Source organism: Pleurodeles waltl, chromosome 12, assembly GCF_031143425.1.
Source record: "Pleurodeles waltl isolate 20211129_DDA chromosome 12, aPleWal1.hap1.20221129, whole genome shotgun sequence".
Classification (NCBI taxonomy): Eukaryota; Metazoa; Chordata; class Amphibia; order Caudata; family Salamandridae; genus Pleurodeles; species Pleurodeles waltl.
Window position 1 is genome coordinate 744,804 of NC_090451.1, and position 22,968 is coordinate 767,771.

Consider the following 22,968-nt stretch of genomic DNA (forward strand, 5'->3'; position numbering starts at 1 on the left):
GAATCCCATCCTCGTTGGTTTATTGTTCCGTCTTTAGTTTTTAGTATGTGGTAGGGCTGGGTTAACCCTATTTTATGTGATAGTTAAATTACGTATCCCATGGTATTTCCGACAGTACAACGGCTCGGTTTGGAAACACCGCTCAGTTGAGTACTGTCCTTAGGCATTACTGTAAACAGCGCCAGCCGGGTTCTGCGCATGAATCACAAAATCTTTCCTGAGGCGGAGGGTTGGTAAGTTGGGGGACGTAGATAGTTTGATTCCTTACCCTTAAAGAAAGAGAAGCAACGCGTGCGGGCCCTCAATGTAAGGGTTGTCTTCCTACGGACTCTCACGACTGGCGCTCCCTGACACCTCCCATGGCACGGGCCAATCCTGACCTATTAAATGAATCACGTGCCTGCTGCCGTTGGCGTTGACTTTCCTAGGATCACTTCACAGGATATACACCCTTATTCTCCAACTCCCCTATACAACAGAGCATCTCACTTCAGAAAGCTTACAGCATCAAGTTTGCACAGGGTAATGTTGCCAAGCAGTCAAAGGTGCTGGATTAAGGCTCCCGTCTCTTTGAAGGCGTGGGTTCGAATCCCACCGCTGCCAGTATTTTTCAAGTCACGAACATATTTTGTCTGCATCAGTGTCTCACTCTCTGCCTTCTGCACCTACGATCCACATAGCGAGAGGTGAGACTATGTAAAGTATTGGCGGTATGTATATAAGGGTAGACAGACAGTGGGACTGAGCCTTCTTATTTTTAAAAACCACAACCTAAGGTGACAAGAATTGTGTCGGTAAACAAACCGGCTGTCTTGAAGTCTAACTATAGAGGAGACAAGAGCGGTCACTGTGATGCTGAAAGTTCAGTGAGTGTCAACAGTAGAACGCTGTGTGATACGTTTCCTTGCTGTGATGACAGCTCACGTTTCTAAAGCAGAGAGCAAACATACAATGGGGGAGGAGAATAAATAAGGAAAGACATATATTATATGCAGACAGTTATTATACTTTGCTTTTTACCTGTAACTCGCTCAACTGTCGGTGATTGCTGCGTTACCCTGCATAGCCAGGTCACCACAGCAGGTGTCCACAGTGTTTGGCCAAGTTACTATAGTTGTAAGTGTGCTGATGTGAGGTATCGTGGCCGAGCAGTCTAAGGTGCTGGATTTAGGCTCCAGTCTCTCAAGAGGCGTGGGCTCGCATCCCAACGCTTTAGGTTTACTTGAACCAAATACACTTGCAAAAAAGGTTCATGTAATAAATATTCATTGGGGTCGTGGTTGTGAGTATGACACTAATGGATAAAAGTGGGACTAACAATGCTACAGTTCCTGAGACTTCCAATGCACTAACAGCCTGGGAGAGATTTGAGCTGGAAACAAGATACTTGCATGAGGGAACTAACGCAAAAGGGGAACTATCCACTGATGTTTTCTATTGCTTGCTGAGTGAGTATGTTGACACAATGGATGCAAAAGATTGTTTTGTGTGTACACAGAATCCTGTTTCGGTACAAGAGGGGGTTACCTATCATAGACTGTCATTAACATATGGGATAGGTTGTAGTCTGTTACTAACAAGATTCTATAACCAGGAAGAGATTCAATATTTTGACTCAAATCATAATCTTGTTTTTTCTTATGTGCCTATCATAGAGGATGTGAGTGGGGTAGCTAAGTACTATAGCATAAAGTTAGATAAAGGATTCTTTCAGGCGACATTAACAATTAGTACATCTTATGCACACCACAATAATTTGACATGTTTGCTTACACCTGTAGAGAAAAGCTTTTTAGATCACACGGAAGAGAGAAGGGCATTGAATGGTAAACTAGAGAAAGGATTACAGCAACGGGCCTTTGCTAGTAGTGAAGGTTATAGTGCAATTAGAGAACAAGAGAAGTTAGCTTTAGATGCACTACATGTAGGAAAGCTTTGCATATCCAGAACCAAATCATACTATGACAATGTGTTTGTGGGAATGAGTGAATGTAAGCATGTGTTTTTGTTTCAGAGGAAATGGACGTTCATGTTAAATGGACAAGATCCAGCAATCCCCGGGATTTATTATATATGTGGACTTAATGCTTATTACTGTCTTCCAAAGGGATGGTATGGGACATGTTATTTGGGGATAGTTTTCCCAAAGATATATCAACTTGACGATTTGAAAAGTTTACCTAAATTGTCTGAATTACATCATACTAGACATAAGAGGGCGACTGCTGCTGGTGTAGTAGGAAACAGATTTGGGATGATAATTTCTTCAGTGGGAGTTATCTTGAACTCCATAAAGATTCAAAAGTTGTCTACTATTGAGGATAACATGCTGACAAACTTTTCAGGGTCTATACTCCTGATGGATACTGAACTTGCTGCGGAGAGGGCTATGACTCTTCAAAACAGGCTTGCTTTAGACACTCTTTTACCGAAAAATGGCAGTGTTTGTAGATTGCTCAATGAGTGTCATTGTTGCGCTTACATACCAGATAATAGTAATGAGATTAGAAGTATGCTTTCTAACTTGACTAGGGATAGTGCGGACTTGAAGGATTTGAAAGAACCAGGTGTTTGGGAAAAAGTTGGGAAACGATTTGCTTCAGTGGGATATTGGATTAGTAACATTTTGCATGGGATATTGTCTAAAATAATACAGGGGATATTGATTGTTATAGATTGCTTATTTGGATTATGGGTGGCATGTAAAATTAGTAAAAGAATAAAATTGAAGATGGCGAAAAATAATAGGAGGAGGGAAGAAAAACAAAGGGAAAAATTATTCAGGGCAAGATCAAAGGGGAAGCCAAGAATTGAAGAGATTGAGATGAGGGAATTTTAGTATTTAAAATTCGTGGGGAAGGTTTGTGTGATGACAAGAGTCATCAGAGGAGGGATTGCTGGAGTGTGTCTTTTAAAATTAATATTAACATGAAAAGCCTGCAATATATTGTGTAATGAAGCTGCATAGAAAATGTGTTAACGTAGAAATAATGCACACGTTTGAAATGTGCCCACGGGGAGTGGCTACCAATGTATACGAAGACTAATGAAAGTTATTAATGCTGAATTAATTATGTACTAATGTTTTTAATTTGTATTAACATATAAAAATTGGAGTTATGTATTAGGAGTTTGTTCATTAAGCATTAGGCCTTAGTTTAGCGAGGGTCTGTGCCTAGCTGCCTGGTCTCATATTAAACTGTCTTTTTCTAACGTGCAATGTGCTATTTTCCTGAAGCACATGAAACTGTACTTTCCCAGAAGCTAGAGATGTGTGTAGCTGTAGTAAATTCTTTGTCATGGGACCCTACTTGCTCAAAGAGACATTCTTGCTGAATGCAACAGTGTAATTTTTAACAGGTGCAAGGCTGCCTGGAGTAGGAGAAAACAATGGAACTACTGACTGGAGCGTAAAGTGTAACTTTTCTGACCTGACATTCCAACCGATGAAAACGTCAATAACATGGGCCAATCAACGACATGAGAACTGTGGTTTGTGTAAAACTCTGGTGAAGTGTGTGAAGAATTATTGGACAGAAATGACGATGCACCAATGATTATCCATTGAGTAATTAGGAGTAAATTAGACAGTTTTGATTTAACCACATGACCCGAGGAGAAAACAGCCATTTATTGGACATTCCACTCCAAGCCATTCTTTGCCATTCTACTGAGCCACTTAGGCCATTTCCTTTGAGACTTTGCCGTATGTTCGTCCTGATACTCTAATCCACCCTTTACTTATTCCTTACCTGATACTTACTTCTCCTCTATATGAGGGAAGTTCTTGTTCCTTAGCTATGCCATACTGAGACTTTGCCCTGTCCTATCTTTGCTGATGATGAAAATGACTGATGTCCTGAGGACGAAGACTGACGCTGTTTGCTGATCCGTTGGATGGGTAACTATCTGATAAAAATTGTAATTGTCTGTTTGCCTTTTCTTTCTAGGTACCAACTGCTCTTTGATAGAGGCCATAGTTAGATGTTTTCCAAATTTGTGTTTGCTAAATTGTTTTGCATGAAGCCCAACATGCTGATGCTAATACGAGGTTATTTAAGGTGTTCACTAAAATTTGACGCAAATAGACAAATGACTGAGTTCTTGCTTTGTTCAACCATGCACTACTGAGACTTTGCTAAGTTGCTTCTTAATAATGATGTGTTAATACTGAGTGAATATTCCCTATGCATTGGTTAATTGCGTTTCTATTTGCAAATCTGAAGAGTTACTAATGAGATGAATTGCTGATGAGATTAACAGAAATGACTTTAGATTGTAATCAGTAGGGAAATAAATATCCTAACACCTAACTAAATTGGTGTGGTTATTCATGACTGAAAGACCATGGTGTGTTCACTTTATTGACTCTCATTAAAGGTTATTGATTAGCATGATGATTAGTTATTGTGATTGTTGTTGAGACATTGATCTATTGATTTGTGATGCCAAAAGACATCTCGTACTGGGACGTCCCCGAACGTGGTCTAAAAGGTACATCGACCTATGCGTGTCTCCTTGTAAGTTTACTTATCAAGGCTCTGACACGCCTTCACTAATAAAAAGTAATCTGATCGGTTGCTGCGGAGTCATCGTCAACAAAAACTACCAAAATATTAGTTCAATGTATTGTAATTGCGACTGCCTCAGTTGTATACGTTACGTGAGTAGTCGGACAGCAATTTATTTATCGCAAAAATATTTCTTGTTGATTCACGTACGTTTTTAAACTGAAGTGTCATAGCTGTAGCGGCAATACTCCCAGTTTAGGCGGTTTTATAAACTAAGTTTTACTTTTTCCTACTTAAAACTTTTTGCAGAACAATGCACACTAAATGGGAAGGCAGTTTTCCTTAATTGCGTACTATTTGCTGCCTAATGTTGACATGTAAGCACCCCACCAATGACTGACACCTAGAGACTCGAAAGCACCATACCAGTACAATATTTGTATGATATTGCACTTTAAATCCACGTACAACTGAATTAAAGCAATCTTAGCAAATTTGAGGGTGGTGTGATAGTACATCACATATGGATAGAACACGTTTGGAAAGTGTAATTTTCATGATTACATTACATTTAACATATAAATTCAAGCTGAAGTAGGGAAGGACAACAAGGTCGTATAGAGCAAAGCTGAAGACAACAAGTTACCATAACAATCTGTAAATATATGCTCTTTATTATGTTTGGACAACTATCACCTAATAGAACACATTTTGGCTACCATATTTTGTACTCCTGAAACATAGTACCTTGAAGACAAGGTGGCTGAGTGGTTAAGCCGATGGATTGCTAATCCATTGTGCTCTGCATGCGTGGGTTCGAATCCCATCTTCGTCGGTTTATTATTCCGCCTTTAGTTTTTAGTATGTGGTAGGGCTGGGTTAACCCTATTTTATGTGAAAGTTAAATTACGTATCCCATGGTATTTCCGACAGTACAACGGCTCGGTTTGGAAACACCGCTCAGTTGAGTACTGTGCTTTGGCATTACTGTAAACAACGCCAGCCGGGTTCTGCGCATGAATCACAAAATATTTCCTGAGGCGGAGGGTTGGTAAGTTGGGGGACGTAGATAGTTTGATTCCTTATCCATAAAGAAAGAGAAGCAGCGTGTGCGGGCCCTCAATGTAAGGGTTGTCTTCCTACGGACTCTCAGGACTGGCGCTCCCTGACACCTCCCATGGCCTGGGGCCAATCCTGACCTATTAAATGTATCACGTGCCTGCTGCTGTTGGCGTTGACTTTCCTAGGATCACTTCACAGGATGTACACCCTTATTCTCCAACTCCCCTATACAACAGAACATCTCACTTCAGAAAGCTGACAGAAGCAGGTTTGCCCAGGGTAGCGTGGCCGAGCAGTCTAAGGCACAGGATTAAGACTGTAGTCTCTTTGGAGGCGTGGGTTAAAATCCCACCGCTGCTAGGACTTTTCAAGTCACAAACATATTTTGTCTGCATCAGTGTCTCACTCTCTGCCTTCTGCACCTACCATCCACATAGCGAGAGGTGAGACTATGTAAAGTGTTGGCGGTATCTATATAAGGGTAGCCAGACAGTGGGTCCGAGCCTTCTTATTTTAAAAAACCACAACCTGAGGTGACAAGAATTGTATCGGTAAATAAACCCGCTGTCTTGAAGTCTAACTATAGAGGAGACGAGAGGGGTCCCTGTGATGCTGAAAGTTCAGTGAGTGTAAACAGTAGAACGCTGTGTGATACGTTTCCTTGCAGTGAGGACAGCTCGCGTTTCTAAAGCAGAGAGCAAACATACAATGGGGAAGGAGAATAAATAAGGAAAGACATATATTATATGCAGACAGTTATTATACTTTGCTCTTTACCTGTAACTCGCTCAACTGTCGGTGATTGCTGCGTTACCCTGCATAGCCAGGTCACCACAGCAGGTGTCCACAGTGTTTTGCCAAGTTACTATAGTTGTAAGTGTGTCGATGTGAGGTATCGTGGCCGAGCAGTCTAAGGTGCTGGATTTAGGCTCCAGTCTCTCAAGAGGCGTGGGCTCGAATCCCAACGCTTTAGGTTTACTTGAACCAAATTCACTTGCAAAAAAGGTTCATGTAATAAATATTCATTGGGGCCGTGGTTGTGAGTATGACACTAATGGATAAAAGTGGGACTAACAATGCTACAATTCCTGAGACTTCCATTGCACTAACAGCCTGGGAGAGATTTGAGCTGGAAACAAGATACTTGCATGAGGGAACTAACGCAAAAGGGGAACTATCCACTGATGTTTTCTATTGCTTGCTGAGTGAGTATGTTGACACAATGGATGCAAAAGATTGTTTTGTGTGTACACAGATTCCTGTTTCGGTACAAGAGGGGGTTACCTATCATAGACTGTCATTAACATATGGGATAGGTTGTAGTCTGTTACTAACAAGATTCTATAACCAGGAAGAGATTCAATATTTTGACTCAAATCATAATCTTGTTTTTTCTTATGTGCCTATCATAGAGGATGTGAGTGGGGTAGCTAAGTACTATAGCATAAAGTTAGATAAAGGATTCTTTCAGGCGACATTAACAATTAGTACATCTTATGCACGCCACAATAATTTGACATGTTTGCTTACACCTGTAGAGAAAAGCTTTTTAGATCACACGGAAGAGAGAAGGGCATTGAATGGTAAACTAGAGAAAGGATTACAGCAACGGGCCTTTGCTAGTAGTGAAGGTTATAGTGCAATTAGAGAACAAGAGAAGTTAGCTTTAGACGCACTACATGTAGGAAAGCTTTGCATATCCAGAACCAAATCATACTATGACAATGTGTTTGTGGGAATGAGTGAATGTAAGCATGTGTTTTTGTTTCAGAGGAAATGGACGTTCATGTTAAATGGACAAGATCCAGCAATCCCCGGGATTTATTATATATGTGGACTTAATGCTTATTACCGTCTTCCAAAGGGATGGTATGGGACATGTTATTTGGGGATAGTTTTCCCAAAGATATATCAACTTGACGATTTGAAAAGGTTACCTAAATTGTCTGAATTACATCATACTAGACATAAGAGAGCGACTGCTGCTGGTGTAGTAGGAAACATATTTGGGATAATAATTTCTTCAGTGGGAGTTATCTTGAACTCCATAAAGATTCAAAAGTTGTCTACTATTGAGGATAACATGCTGACAAACTTTTCAGGGGCTATACTCCTGATAGATACTGAACTTGCTGTGGAGAGGGCTATGACTCTTCAAAACAGGCTTGCTTGAAACACTCTTTTATCGAAAAATGGCAGTGTTTGTAGATTGCTCAATGAGTGTCATTGTTGCGCTTACATACCAGATAATAGTAATGAGATTAGAAGTATGCTTTCTAACTTGACTAGGGATAGTGCGGACTTGAAGGATTTGAAAGAACCAGGTGTTTGGGAAAAAGCTGGTGTGAGAAAACAGGGCTGATTGCAGATGCCCCCTAACTTTTTGCCCCCATTTTCCCCTTTATGCTGGTGTTTTCCTGACTCTGATGGTTCCCTGGGTACTGCTAACCAGTCCCAGGGCCTGTGCTCTGTGTAAAATGGATATGCAAATTAGGCTAATTATAATTGGCTAAGTTAACCTACCTATAAGTCCCTAGTATATGGTAGGGCATGTAGGTTTAGGGACCACAGCATAGGTGGTGCACACCTAGGTGCACTGCTGAGGTGCCCAGTGTCATTTTAAAAGCAAGCCTGCCTTGCTGGCTGCTTTTAAATTAAAGTTATATGCAAATTCGACTTTGGAATTAAAGGTACTTCCAAAGTCTTAAACTACCTTATTTTTACATATAAATCACCCCTAAGGTGTGCCCTATGTGCCCCTAGGGCTGGGTGCCATGTAACTATAAGCAGGGACTTTATAAAAATAGATTTATAAGCCCTGGTGAGGTAAAAACAGCCAAATTCGTTTTTCCCTCATTGAAGTAAATGGCCTTCATAGGCTAGAATGGGCAGACTTTATTTAAAATTTTAAAGTCTCCTTAAATGTTACATACCAAGAATTTGGTATCAAATTAATTGTTGTAATAAATCCCACAACTTCCAGTTGTTGGATTTAATATAACTTGTTCAGGTAAAAAGTTTAGACTTTACCTAAAAAGTTGCCAATTTCAGCTCTGCATTGTTTTTGCTGCTGTGCTCTGATTGGCCAGCCTGCAGCAGCTTCTGCCAGGCTGCCTTGATGAGGTGTGAAGTGGCCTGGCTTCACACAAAGGAATGTGCTTGGGGGAGAGAATCTCCCCTCAGCAGATGGTGAGGCAGGAAGGGGGAGGGCGGCCAAACTGGTCTTCAAAGGCAGAGAAGGACATTTGGAGCACCCAGCAACACCCCCACATCCTGCAACCCCAGACAATTAGGTGCCCCCTTGATTAGATTAGGAGAGGGCAGGACAGGGGTGTGTTTATGATTTTTAGCCACACCAGTGGGTGGGCTCAGCCAGATGTAACCTCCAAAAATCAGATTCATCCATGTTGGATTTTTAGAGACTGTTGCCTTCTGGGATGGATTTTTGCCACACTTCCCAGGAAGTGGTCATCACAGGGGGACGACCCTGTCCCTGATTGGAGAACCAGGACCCCCCTGCTTTTCACCCAGGAGCAAGGATAAAACTGGCAGACCTGCACCCACACCTCAGATCCCCACCAAATTTCAAGAAGAAAGAACTTAAGGAGAAGAAGGACTGCCCTGCTGGACCCCTGGCCTGCACCTGGAACCTGCACTCAGAAGGACTGCACCAGCTGCACACTTGGGCTTCACCACAAGAGGATTTTGCCTGGCTTCAACTGGTTCAAGAAGGGACTCCCTGTTTGCTACAGGTGAAAAATTGCTAACCAGAGTCCCCTGCACTAACTCCTGAAGAAAGCGACCAGCTGACCACTGTCCAGTGGCCAAAAAGGAGTTTGCGCCAGGTGCATTCTGGGAGTTGAACTCCGCACCCCCCAAGGACCATCACAGAACTCCTGGACCCTTGGGGTGAGCTGTGGACCCCAAAAGAACCTTAAAAGAACATCTGGGTGAAGCCCCAGAAGTTTGGAAAAGATTTGAGAATTTTTGGAAAAAAAGCTCCAGAGAGGGACCGACCCGCTGTGGAAATTCTAGCCGGCTTGCCTCAACCGCGACCCGGCCTGACTTCGTGGTTTGTCCCGGTAAAGAAAAACCTCCAAAAAAGAGACTAAGTCCGAAGGTAAAAAAGTTGACCGGGACCTCCCAGCCATCGTATCCGAGAAGGGCTCCATGGACGTCGGATCAAGATCCAGGTTTACCCCGGTCGAAGGATTTTCATCTCGAAAAAACGACTAAGTCCGAAGGTAAAAGTCTCCACCGAGGAAACCCACATCGCATATCCGGACAAGGGCTCCAGGAGGTCGGATTCAACTGGCAGGTTCGTCCCGGTGAAGAAAAACTTCAAAATAAAGACTAAGTCAGAAGGTAACTTTTTAACCGAGGCCTCCCGCGACCTGTAGCCGAGCAGGGCTCCATCGCGGTCGGCCTGAAACTTTGACTTTGCCCCGGTCCTGGTGCAACCAGATGACCCGATTGGCGCTTTTTGTTTCTAAGCGCTAGAAAAATAATAATTGTTTAAAAATTCATATCTCCGGTTCCCCTGAACCAATTTTATTCGTTTTTGTGTCATTTTAAAGATAAAAATATAAACTATTTTTATAAATTGGTTTTGGATTTTTAAATGGTTTCCTGTGTTTTATTTAATTACTGTTTTGTGATATTTGAATGCTTTACACTTTGTCTCCTAAGTTAAGCCTTGACGCTCGTTGCCAAGCTACCAAGGGTTGAGCTGGGATTAATTTACTGAGACCTAACTGTACCTAATTGGAGGTTAGTGGCTTGTTGCTAGGTGTAGGTACCTACCTGCCCTTACCAATAACCCATTTTCCAACAGCTGGGAAACGATTTGCTTCAGTGGGATATTGGATTAGTAACATTTTGCATGGGATATTGTCTAAAATAATACAGGGGATATTGATTGTTATAGATTGCTTATTTGGATCATGGGTGGCATGTAAAATTAGTAAAAGAATAAAATTGAAGATGGCGAAAAATAATAGGAGGAGGGAAGAAAAACAAAGGGAAAAATTATTCAGGGCAAGATCAAAGGGGAAACCAAGAAGGGAAGAGATTGATATGAGGGAATTTTAGTATACAAAATTAGTAGGGAAGATTTGTGTGATAACAAGAGTCATCAGAGGAGGGATTGCTGGAGTGTGTCTTTTAAAATTAATATTAACATGAAAAGCTTACAATATATTGTGTAATGAAGCTGCATAAAAAATCTGTTAACGTAGAAATAATGCACACGTTTGAAATGTGCCCACGGGGAGTGGCTACCAATGTATACGAAGACTAATGAAAGTTATTAATGCTGAATTAATTATGTACTAATGTTTTTAATTTGTATTAACATATCAAAATTGGAGTTATGTATTAGGAGTTTGTTCATTAAGCAGTAGGCCTTAGTTTAGCGAAGGTCTGTGCCTAGCTGCCTGGTCTCATATTAAACTGTCTTTTTCTAACGTGCAATGTGCTATTTTCCTGAAGGACATGAAACTGTACTTTCCCAGAAGCTAGAGATGTGTGTAGCTGTAGTAAATTCTTTCTCATGGGACCCTACTTGCTCAAGGAGACATTCTTGCTGAATGCAACAGTGTAATTTGTAACAGGTACAAGGCTGCCTGGAGTAGAAGAAAACAATGGAACTACTGACTGTAGCGTAAAATGTAACTTTTCTTACCTGACATTCCAACCGATGAAAACGTCAATAACATGGGCCAATCAACGACATGAGAACTGTGGTTTGTGTAAAACTCTGGTGAAGATTATTGGACAGAGATGACGATGCACCAATGATTATCCATTGAGGAATTAGGAGTAAATTAGACAGTTTTGATTTAACCACATGACCCGAGGAGAAATCAGGCATTTATTGGACATTCCACTCCAAGCCATTCTTTGCCATTCTACTGAGCCATTTAGGCCATTTAGTTTGAGACTTTGCAGTTTGTTCGCCCTGTTACTCTAAACCACCCTTTACTTATTCCTTACCTGATACTTACTTCTCCTCTATATGAGGGAAGTTCTTGTTCCTTAGCTATGCCATACTGATACTTTGCCCTGTCCTTTCTTTGCTGATGATGCAAATGACTGATATCCCGAGGACGAAGACTGACGCTGTTTGCTGATCCGTTGGATGGGTAACTATCTGATGAAAATTGTAATTGTCTGTTTGCCTTTTCTTTCTAGGTACCAACTGCTCTTTGATAGAGGCCATAGTTAGATGTTTTCCAAATTTGTGTTTGCTAAATTGTTTTGCATGAAGCCCAACATGCTGATGCTAATACGAGGTTATTTAAGGTGTTCACTAAAATCTGACGCAAATAGAAAAATGACTGAGTTCTTGCTTTGTTGAACCATGCACTACTGAGACTTTGCTAAGTTGCTTCTTAATAATTATGTGTTAATACTGAGTGAATATTCTCTATGCATTGATTAATTGCGTTTCTAATTGCAAATCTGAAGAGTTACTAATGAGATGAATTGCTGATGAGATTAACAGAAATGACTTTAGATTGTAACCAGTAGGGAAATAAATATCCTAACACTTAACTAAATTGGTGTGGTTATTCATGACTGAAAGATCATGGTGTGTTCACTTTATTGACTCTCATTAAAGGTTATTGATTAGCATGCTGATTAGTTATTGCGATTGTTGTTGAGATATTGATCTATTGATTTGTGATGCCAAAAGACATCTCGTACTGGGAAGTCCCCGAACCTGGTCTAAAAGGTTCATCGATCTAGGCATGTCTCCTTGTAAGTTTACTTATCAAGGCTCTGACGCGCCTTCACTAATAAAATGTAATCTGATCGCTTGCTGCGGAGTCATCGTCAACAAAAACTACCAAAATATTACTTCAATGTATTGCAATTACGACTGCCTCGTAAATATGCATTACGTGAGTAGTCGGACAGCAATTTATTTAGCGCAAAAATATTTCTTGTTGATGCACGTACGTTTTTAAACTGAAGTGTCATAGCTGTAGCGGCAATACTCCCAGTTTAGGAGGTTTTATAAACTAAGTTTTACTTTCTCGTACTTAAAACTTTTTGCAGAATAATGCACATTAACCCCTTCTGTGCCGCGGACGTAGTGGTTACGTCCTGCGGCACAGAGCTGCTGTGCCGAGGACGTAACCACTATGTCCTCGGCACACAGCCCAGAGGGAGCGCTCTCGCTCCCTCTGTGTGCTTCCCCCCACCCCCCAAAGTCAGGGATGGAAGGGGAAGCCCTTCCCCTTCCACCCCGACCCCCCCATCCCCCCATAATGACATCAGCGCGCGATCGCGCGCTGACTTCATTATGGGGATATCGCCGCACAGGAAGCCATTTGCTTCCTGTGTGGCGTCGAGTGAAGAGGTGAGTTCCTCTTCCCGGGGTGGGGGGTTTTGCCGAAAGAGGCACCGGGGGAAAGGAAAGGCTTTTCCTTTCCCCGGTGTCTCTTTGAGCATTCCTGCTGCCCGATCGCATTGCGATCGGGCAGCAGGAATGCCCACTAGACACCAGGGATTGTTTTTTTTTAAATGTATTTGCTGATTTCGGCTTGCGGGCAGCGGCCCCTTGGGAAGGGTCGCTCCCCTTTAGGGGGCAATTACTTAGGCCATTTCTGCCCCCCTTGGGGGCAGATTGGCTACTTTTTAGCCAGATCTGCCCTCAAGGGGGGCAGAAAACACTAGATCACCAGGGATTTATATTTTTATGTGCATTTATGTGTGGGGGGTGCCCCCTTGGGCAAGGGGCGCCCCCCCCCAAGGGGGCAGAGAACTGTTGGCCTTTCCTACCCCCCTTGGGGGCAAATCGGCCTATTTTTTTAGGTCCATCTGCCCCCAAGGGGGGCAGAAGCCACTTAGGCACCAGGGATTGTGTGTGTAGTGGATGGGGGGGCGCCCCCTTGGGCAAGGGTCGCTCCCCTTTGGCGGGCATGTCTTTTAGGGCCATTTCTATCCCCCTTGGGGGCAAATCGGCCTATTTTTTTAGGTCCATCTGCCCCCAAGGGGGGCAGAAGCCACTTAGACACCAGGGATAGTGTGTGTGTGTGTGTGTGTTAGTGGATGGGGGGGGCCTTGGGCAAGGGTCGCCCCCCACTTTGGGGGCACATGTACCCAGGCCATTTCTGCACCCCTTGGAGACAGATCAGCCTATTATTTTTAGGCTGGTCTGCCCCCAAGGGGGGCAGAAACCACTAGAACGCCAGGGATTTTTTTTTATTTGTTTATTTTTGTGGGGGGGCGTCCCCTTGGTCACGGGGCACCCCCCAAGGGGGGAATTGACCTGTTGTGTTTTTTTTTTTTTTTTTTTTTAGGGCTGTCCCCTTTGGCAAGGGTCGCTCTCCATGGGGACACACTACTAAAGGTATTTTCTGGCTTCCTTGGGGCAGACAGGCCTATTTTTTTAGTAGGCCCATCTGCCCCTATGGCAGAATCCACTTAGGCACCAATTTCTAAATGTTTGATGGTGGGGTGTTTGTCAACTGAAGAAGTCTTTGCATTTGTGATAAACAATGTTTTCCTCCTTTTTGTTCTAGTTCAAAGCTTTTGCTTTATTTGCTGTGGCTCCTTGCGGTTTTGGCGGTAGTTGACCTGCAGTTTGCACAGTTGCATGTTTTAGGTAAGTAAAAACAATTTACTCCAAAGGAGTATTGTTGTCATGCATGAATGACATGTTTGTAGGGGGTGTACTAAATGCAGGTTTGTGTGTGAAATTGTCCTTAGGTTTGTGCACAATGATATTTGTTTTGTCTTATTTCTAATTTGCTTTTCTTTCTTTATTTTTAGTGGGATATCATTGGTGATTGCTGTGTAGTTGCTGGTGAATCAAGCTTTTTCAGGCAAGTGAGCGGTATAGTTTTTGAGTTTATAACTCTTACTAACAAAGCTACACTTTGTTACTTGTCTTACACAGTGCTGGTTGTTGGTGGTGAATTTGTCCAGTTAATTTTAGCAGGAGAGATCATGGCTAGCCGCAGGATGACCGCTCAGCAGGTGGTTGGTATGCTTTTTGAGTCACAGTCTGATCATGACTATGAGACGGACTCTGCATCTGAGGCAGAGGAGGAAGTCAGAGATTCTGGCAGTGATGTTTCTGTTGGAGGGGAATCTTCTGATGATGAAGCCACACTCAGTGCAGATGAAGGGCCTTTTTTAGAGGAGGACATTGATGTGCCAATAGTGCAGCAACCTGGGGCTGAAAGGTTTCCCGTTATAAGACCTGATGTCTGGGTTGCCCCAAACATGGAGCAGCCAGAGTTGCCTGCCTTTACTGGTCTCCCGGGGTGTAACGCCAATACAGAGAACTTTATGCCTATCAATTTCTTTGAGTTATTCATGGATGATATGTTTTTGGAAGAGATTGTTGAGCAGACTAATTTGTATGCGGAGCAGCATTTGAGGGACAACGCTGCTAGACTTAGGCCACACTCTAGAGCTGCCCAGTGGATTCCCACAAATTTGGAGGAGTTAAAAAAGTTTTTGGGTTTGACTTTTTTGATGGGGTTGATAAGGAAGCCGTCACTGGCTTCTTATCGGTCTACTAGTCCCTTGATGACAACAGATATATTTCCAGCAACCATGAGTCATAATCGGTATTTGCTTCTTCTTAGGATGCTGCATTTTGTTGACAATGCATTAGCCTTGCCACGAGATCACCCAGATTCTGACCGTCTTTTTAAGATTAGGCCTGTCCTTGATCATTTTGTAGATCGGTTTTCGGAGGTCTATGTTCCAGGCAAAGAGTTAAGTGTGGACGAGTCTTTGGTCCTCTTCAAGGGTCGTTTGGTTTTTAGGCAGTACATTCCTAGCAAAAGGGCACAATATGGAATTAAATTGTATATGCTGTCTGAAAGTAGGACAGGATATGTCTATAGTTTCCGTGTGTACACTGGTAGGGATTCCAATATTGACCCCCCTGGTTGTCCTCCCACTTTTGGAGTTACTGAGAAAATTGTGTGGGATCTTGGTAGACGACTGTTCAACAAAGGTCACCATTTGTATGTAGATAACTTCTACACTGGTGTGCAATTGTTCAAGGAATTGTTTAGAGTGGACACAGTTGCTTGTGGCACAATCCGTTCTAACCGGAAAGGCTATCCAAGGGAGCTTGTCTGTAAAAAACTTGAGAGAGGACAGTGCTGTGCCTTGCGGAACGAGGAGCTGCTAGCTTTGAAATTTTCAGACAAGAGGGATGTCTACATGCTAAGTACCATCCATGATGAGAGTACTTCCCCTGTGACTGTTTGGGGCCAGGTTGCTGAAGTGCGCAAACCTGTGTGCATTTTAGATTATAATAAGCACATGGGAGGTGTAGATAGAGTTGACCAGAGGTTGGAACCTTATACTGCTATTCGTAAGTCTTACGTTTGGTATAAGAAGTTAGCACTTCACCTCTTCCACTTAGCAACCTTCAATGCTTTTATTGTGTTTAGGGATAGGTCTCCAGAGTCAAAGATGACATTTGTGAAATTTCAGGAGTCAGTGATAGAGAGCCTTATTGTGGTGGAACAGGCCAGAGTTCCTAGAGAAGCAGTGGTGGAGGATGTGGCTAGATTGAAAAATCGCCACTTTGCTGAGCACATTCCTCCCACACCCAAAAAAGACTTTCCAGCTAAGAAATGTAGAGTGTGTTTTCGAAGAGGTATCCGGAGGGAAACTCGAATGTACTGCCCAGATTGTCCTTCAAAGCCTGGGCTGTGTGTCAGTGCTTGTTTTAAGAATTACCACACCCAGAAGAATTTCTGGGAACAACCATGAGTGTAAACTCATGTCTGTTTTGTATTTTCATGTGTTTAGTTTCATGGTTAGCATTTCTGTCATGTTCTTAGTTAGAGCTTTTATGTTTGTAGTTTTGTAATTCTTTCTACTTAGTTAGGGGTTCCTCTGTTTAATAAAAAAAAAAAAAAAAAAAATGATGCCATTGTGTGTGGAGTGGGGCTTGGCTGAGAGTGTACATATTGACTTGCTGTTGGCTACTGCAACACACTGCCAGCCAAACACCAGTCCACACACTCCCATCAGCTGATGTGATTGTTGTATCAGGCATGTGGGCGTATGTAAGTGATGGGCCCTTGAGTGGCGCTGTCTGTCGATGTGAGTGTTGTAATGTGCTGGGCCCGTGGCTGGCGGTGTGAATGGCCTTGTGTGTGTCATGTATGAAAGTTGTGTGAATGGACTGTGAAGCGGTTGGTGCCTTGTCGCGGCTTTACAGCTCACGAGCTGTGAGTCATTGGTTCAGTTTTTTGCCTTTCAGTTACTAACAGTGCATTTCATTTTTGTGAAAGCTCTTGTTAGTAAAATTTGATCCACTGAACCATCACTCACCCTCGTGCCAAATCCAACCAGTATGTGTGGTAAAAATGACAAAACCTGCTCCGCTGTAATCAGGCGTCGCAGCACACCTGTGACACGCTAGGTGCCTCAGGTGGGACCCCGATGATGAAGCATGCCACCAACTTGGTTGGTGGGTGAGGGGTCTTTTTTACATAACCTAAGTGTGTTTCTTTTCAAAATTTTAGTGTTTGGCACATCACGGACGTATGTGGGCACATCAAAACGATATATTACAAAGCTACCTGTGTTTGGGGGGGAGAGGGCACCTATGTTTTTGGTCCTGTGTACGGCCATCATCTAGGGAAACCTACCAAACCCAGACATTTTTTAAAACTAGACACCCCAAGGAGTCCAGGGAGGTGTGGCTTGCATGGATCCCCCAACATTTTCTTACCCAGACTCCTCTGTAAACCTCAAAATGTGCTTAAAAAAGCATATTTTCCTTACTTTTCTTTGTAGGATCAGTCTCCCAAGTAAAATGACACCTCACTTATGTGGGTCCCCAAGCAGAGTCAGTCTAAAGATGTATAAAAGAATATGTCCTTATAAACTTGCTGTGCTATCCCCTCTATCTCTGCAAGTTTTGGGACTTATTCCGTTGCAGGCACCTGGCCCACCCACACAAGTGAGGTATCATTCTTGCACAGGTTGGGTAGGTTTCCCTAGGTGGCGGCTGAGCTACAAGCCAAAATCTACAGGTAGGCACTTTGCAAAAAACACCTCTGTTTTCCTTCAAAAATGTGGATGTGTCCACGTTGCGCTTTGGGGCGTTTCCTGTCGCGGGCGCTAGGCCTACCCACACAAGTGAGGTATCATTTTTATCGGGAGTAGTGGGGGAACGCTGGGTGGAAGGAAATTTGTGGCTCCTCTCAGATTCCAGAACTTTCTGCCACAGAAATGTGAGGAACATGTGTTTTTTTAGCCAAATTTTGAGGTTTGCAAAGGATTCTGGGTAACAGAACCTGGTCCGAGCCACACAAGTCACCCCATCTTGGATTCCCCTAGGTCTCTAGTTTTCATAAATGCACAGGCTTGGTAGGTTTCCCTAGGTGGCGGCTGAGCTACAAGCCAAAATCTACAGGTAGGCACTTTGCAAAAAACACCTCTGTTTTCCTTCAAAAATTTGGATGTGTCCACGTTGCGCTTTGGGGCATTTCCTGTCGCGGGCACTAGGCCTACCCACACAAGTGAGGTATCATTTTTATCGGGAGACGTGGGGGAACGCTGGGTGGAAGGAAATTTGTGGCTCCTCTCAGATTCCTGAACGTTCTGCCACAGAAATGTGAGGAACATGTGTTTTTTTAGCCAAATTTTGAGGTTTGCAAAGGATTCTGGGTAACAGAACCTGGTCCGAGCCACACAAGTCACCCCATCTTGGATTCCCCTAGGTCTCTAGTTTTCAGAAATGCACAGGTTTGGTAGGTTTCCCTAGGTGGCGGCTGAGCTACAGGCCAAAATCTACAGGTAGGCACTTTGCAAAAAACACCTCTGTTTTCCTTCAAAAATTTGGCTGTGTCCACGTTGCGCTTTGGGGCGTTTCCTGTCGCGGGCGCTAGGCCTACCCACACAAGTGAGGTATCATTTTTATCGGGAGACGTGGGGGGACGCTGGGTAGAAGGAAATTTGTGGCTCCTCTCAGATTCCAGAACTTTCTGCCACAGAAATGTGAGGAACATGTGTTTTTTTAGCCAAATTTTGAGGTTTGCAAAGGATTCTGGGTAACAGAACCTGGTCCCAGCCACACAAGTCACCCCATCTTGGATTCCCCTAGGTCTCTAGTTTTCAGAAATGCACAGGTTTGGTAGGTTTCCCTGGATGGCGGCTGAGCTACAGGCCAAAATCTACAGGTAGGCACTTTGCAAAAAACACCTCTGTTTTCCTTCAAAAATTTGGCTGTGTCCACGTTGCGCTTTGGGGCGTTTCCTGTCGCGGGTGCTAGGCCTACCCACACAAGTGAGGTATCATTTTTATCGGTAGACGTGGGGGAACGCTGGGTGGAAGGAAATTTGTGGCTCCTCTCAGATTCCAGAACTTTCTGCCACAGAAATGTGAGGAACATGTGTTTTTTTAGCCAAATTTTGAGGTTTGCAAAGGATTCTGGGTAACAGAACCTGGTCCGAGCCACACAAGTCACCCCATCTTGGATTCCCCTAGGTCTCTAGTTTTCAGAAATGCACAGGTTTGGTAGGTTTCCCTAGGTGGCGGCTGAGCTACAAGCCAAAATCTACAGGTAGGCACTTTGCAAAAAACACCTCTGTTTTCCTTCAAAAATTTGGATGTGTCCACGTTGCGCTTTGGGGCATTTCCTGTCGCGGGCACTAGGCCTACCCACACAAGTGAGGTATCATTTTTATCGGGAGACGTGGGGGAACGCTGGGTGGAAGGAAATTTGTGGCTCCTCTCAGATTCCTGAACGTTCTGCCACAGAAATGTGAGGAACATGTGTTTTTTTAGCCAAATTTTGAGGTTTGCAAAGGATTCTGGGTAACAGAACCTGGTCCGAGCCACACAAGTCAACCCATCTTGGATTCCCCTAGGTCTCTAGTTTTCAGAAATGCACAGGTTTGGTAGGTTTCCCTAGGTGGCGGCTGAGCTACAGGCCAAAATCTACAGGTAGGCACTTTGCAAAAAACACCTCTGTTTTCCTTCAAAAATTTGGCTGTGTCCACGTTGCGCTTTGGGGCGTTTCCTGTCGCGGGCGCTAGGCCTACCCACACAAGTGAGGTATCATTTTTATCGGGAGACGTGGGGGAACGCTGGGTGGAAGGAAATTTGTGGCTCCTCTCAGATTCCAGAACTTTCTGCCACAGAAATGTGAGGAACATGTGTTTTTTTAGCCACATTTTGAGCTTTGCAAAGGATTCTGGGTAACAGAATCTGGTCCCAGCCACACAAGTCACCCCATCTTGGATTCCCCTAGGTCTCTAGTTTTCAGAAATGCACAGGTTTGGTAGGTTTCCCTGGTTGGCGGCTGAGCTACAGGCCAAAATCTACAGGTAGGCACTTTGCAAAAAACACCTCTGTTTTCCTTCAAAGATTTGGCTGTGTCCACGTTGCGCTTTGGGGCGGCTCCTGTTGCGGGCGCTAGGCCTACCCACACAAGTGAGGTATCATTTTTATTGGGAGACGTGGGGGAACGCTGGGTGGAAGGAAATTTGTGGCTCCTCTCAGATTCCAGAACTTTCTGCCACAGAAATGTGAGGAACATGTGTTTTTTTAGCCAAATTTTGAGGTTTGCAAAGGATTCTGAGTAACAGAACCTGGTCCCAGGCACAAGTCACCACATCTTGGATTCCTCTAGGTCTCTAGTTTTCATAAATGCACAGGTTTGGTAGGTTTTCCTAGGTGGCGGCTGAGCTACAGGCCAAAATCTACAGGTAGGCACTTTGCAAAAAACACCTCTGTTTTCCTTCAAAAATTTGGCTGTGTCCACGTTGCGCTTTGGGGCGTTTCCTGTCGCGGGCGCTAGGCCTACCCACACAAGTGAGGTATCATTTTTATCGGGAGACGTGGGGGAACGCTGGGTAGAAGGAAATTTGTGGCTCCTCTCAGATTCCAGAACTTTCTGCCACAGAAATGTGAGGAACATGTGTTTTTTTAGCCAAATTTTGAGGTTTGCAAAGGATTCTGGGTAACAGAACCTGGTCCCAGCCACACAAGTCACCCCATCTTAGATTCCTCTAGGTCTCTAGTTTTCAGAAATGCACAGGTTTGGTAGGTTTCCCTAGGTGGCAGCTGAGCTACAGGCCAAAATCTACAGGTAGGCACTTTGCAAAAAACACCTCTGTTTTCCTTCAAAAACTTGGCTGTGTCCACGTTGCGCTTTGGGGCGTTTCCTGTCGCGGGCGCTAGGCCTACCCACACAAGTGAGGTATCATTTTTATCGGGAGACATGGGGGAACGCTGGGTGGAAGGAAATTTGTGGCTCCTCTCAGATTCCAGAACTTTCTGCCACAGAAATGTGAGGAACATGTGTTTTTTTTTAGCCAAATTTTGAGGTTTGCAAAGGATTCTGGGTAACAGAACCTGGTCCGAGCCACACAAGTCACCCCATCTTGGATTCCCCTAGGTCTCTAGTTTTCAGAAATGCACAGGTTTGGTAGGTTTCCCTAGGTGGCGGCTGAGCTACAGGCCAAAATCTACAGGTAGGCACTTTGCAAAAAACACCTCTGTTTTCCTTCAAAAATTTGGCTGTGTCCACGTTGCGCTTTGGGGCGTTTCCTGTCACGGGCGCTAGGCCTACCCACACAAGTGAGGTATCATTTTTATCGGGAGACGTGGGGGAACGCTGGGTGGAAGGAAATTTGTGGCTCCTCTCAGATTCCAGAGCTTTCTGCCACAGAAATATGAGGAACATGTGTTTTTTTAGCCAAATTTTGAGGTTTGCAAAGGATTCTGGGTAACAGAACCTGGTCCGAGCCACACAAGTAACCCCATCTTGAATTCCCCTAGGTCTCTAGTTTTCAGAAATGCATAGGTTTGGTAGGTTTCCCTAGGTGGCGGCTGAGCTAGAGGCCAAAATCTACAGGTAGGCAATTTGCTAAAAACAGCTCTGTTTTCTGTGATGTGTCCACGTTGTGTTTTGGGGCATATCCTGTCGCGGGCGCTAGGCCTACCCACACAAGTGAGGTATCATTTTTATCGGGAGACTTTGGGGAACATAGAATAGCAAAACCAGTGTTATTGCCCCTTGTCTTTCTCTACATTTTTTCCTTCCAAATGTTAGACAGTGTGTAAAAAAGACGTCTATTTGAGAAATGCCCTGTAATTCACATGCTAGTAAGGGCACCCCGGAATTCAGAGATGTGCAAATAACCACTGCTTCTCAACACCTTATCTTGTGCCCATTTTGGAAATACAAAGGTTTTCTTGATAGCTATTTTTTCTCTTTATATTTCAGCAAATGAATTGCTGTATACCCGGCATAGATTGAAAACCCACTGCAGGGTGCAGGTCATTTATTGGCTCTGGGTACCTAGAGTTCTTGATGAACCTATAAGCCCTATATATCCCCACAACCAAAAGAGTCCAGCAGACGTAACGATATATTGCTTTCGAAAATATGACATTGCTGGAAAAAGTTACAGAGTAAAACGTAGAGAAAAATTGATGTTTTTTTCACCTCAATTTCAATACTTTTCTTTTTCAGTTGTTATTTTCTGTAGGAAACCCTTGTAGGATCTACGCAAATTACCCCTTGCTGAATTCAGATTTTTGTCTACTTTTCAAAAATGCTGCGGTTTCTGGGATCCAGCGTTGGTTTCATGCCCATTTCTGTCACTGACTGGAAGGAGGCTGAAAGCACAAAAAATCGTAAAAATGGGGTATATCCCAGTAAAATGCCAAAGTTGTGTTGAAAAATTGGGTTTTCTGATTCAAGTCTGCCTGTTCCTGAAAGCTGGGAAGCTGGTGATTTTATGACCGCAAACCCTATGTTGATGCTCTTTTCAGGTAAAAAACCACAAACCTTCTTCTGCAGCCCATTTTTCCAATTTTTTTGAAAAAAACGAAATTTTCACAGTTTTTTGGCTAATTTCTTGGCCTCCTTCTGGGGAACCCACAAAGTCTGAGTACCTCTAGAATCCCTAGGATGTTGGAAAAAAAGGACGCAAATTTGGCGTGGGTAGCTTATATGAACAAAAAGTTATGAGGGCCTAAGCGCTAACTGCTCCAAATAGCTAAAAAAAGGCTCGCCACAGGAGGGAAAAGGCCTGGCAGCGAAGGGGTTAAATGGGAAGGCAGTTTTCCTTAATTGTGTACTATTTGCTGCCTAATGTTGACATGTAAGCACCCCACCAATGACTGACACCTAGAGACTCGAAAGCGCCATACCAGTACAATATTTGTATGATATTGCACTTTAAATCCACGTACAACTGAATTAAAGCAATCTTAGCTCATTTGTGGGTAGTGTGATAGTACATCACATATGGATAGAACACGTTTGGAAAGTGTAATTTTCATGATTACATTACATTTAACATATAAATTCAAGCTGAAGTAGGGATGGACAACAAGGTCGTATAGAGCAAAGCTGAAGACAACAAGTTACCATAACAATCTGTAA

At 43.4% G+C, this 22,968-nt stretch overlaps 1 non-coding gene across 1 annotated transcript; it reads left to right on the plus strand.

The window, feature by feature from the left end:
• Positions 1–5,264: 5,264 nt before the first annotated feature.
• On the plus strand, positions 5,265–5,346 carry TRNAS-GCU (transfer RNA serine (anticodon GCU)). The gene has a single exon. It is a non-coding gene; the product is annotated as a tRNA-Ser (tRNA).
• The last annotated feature ends 17,622 nt before the right edge of the window (positions 5,347–22,968 follow it).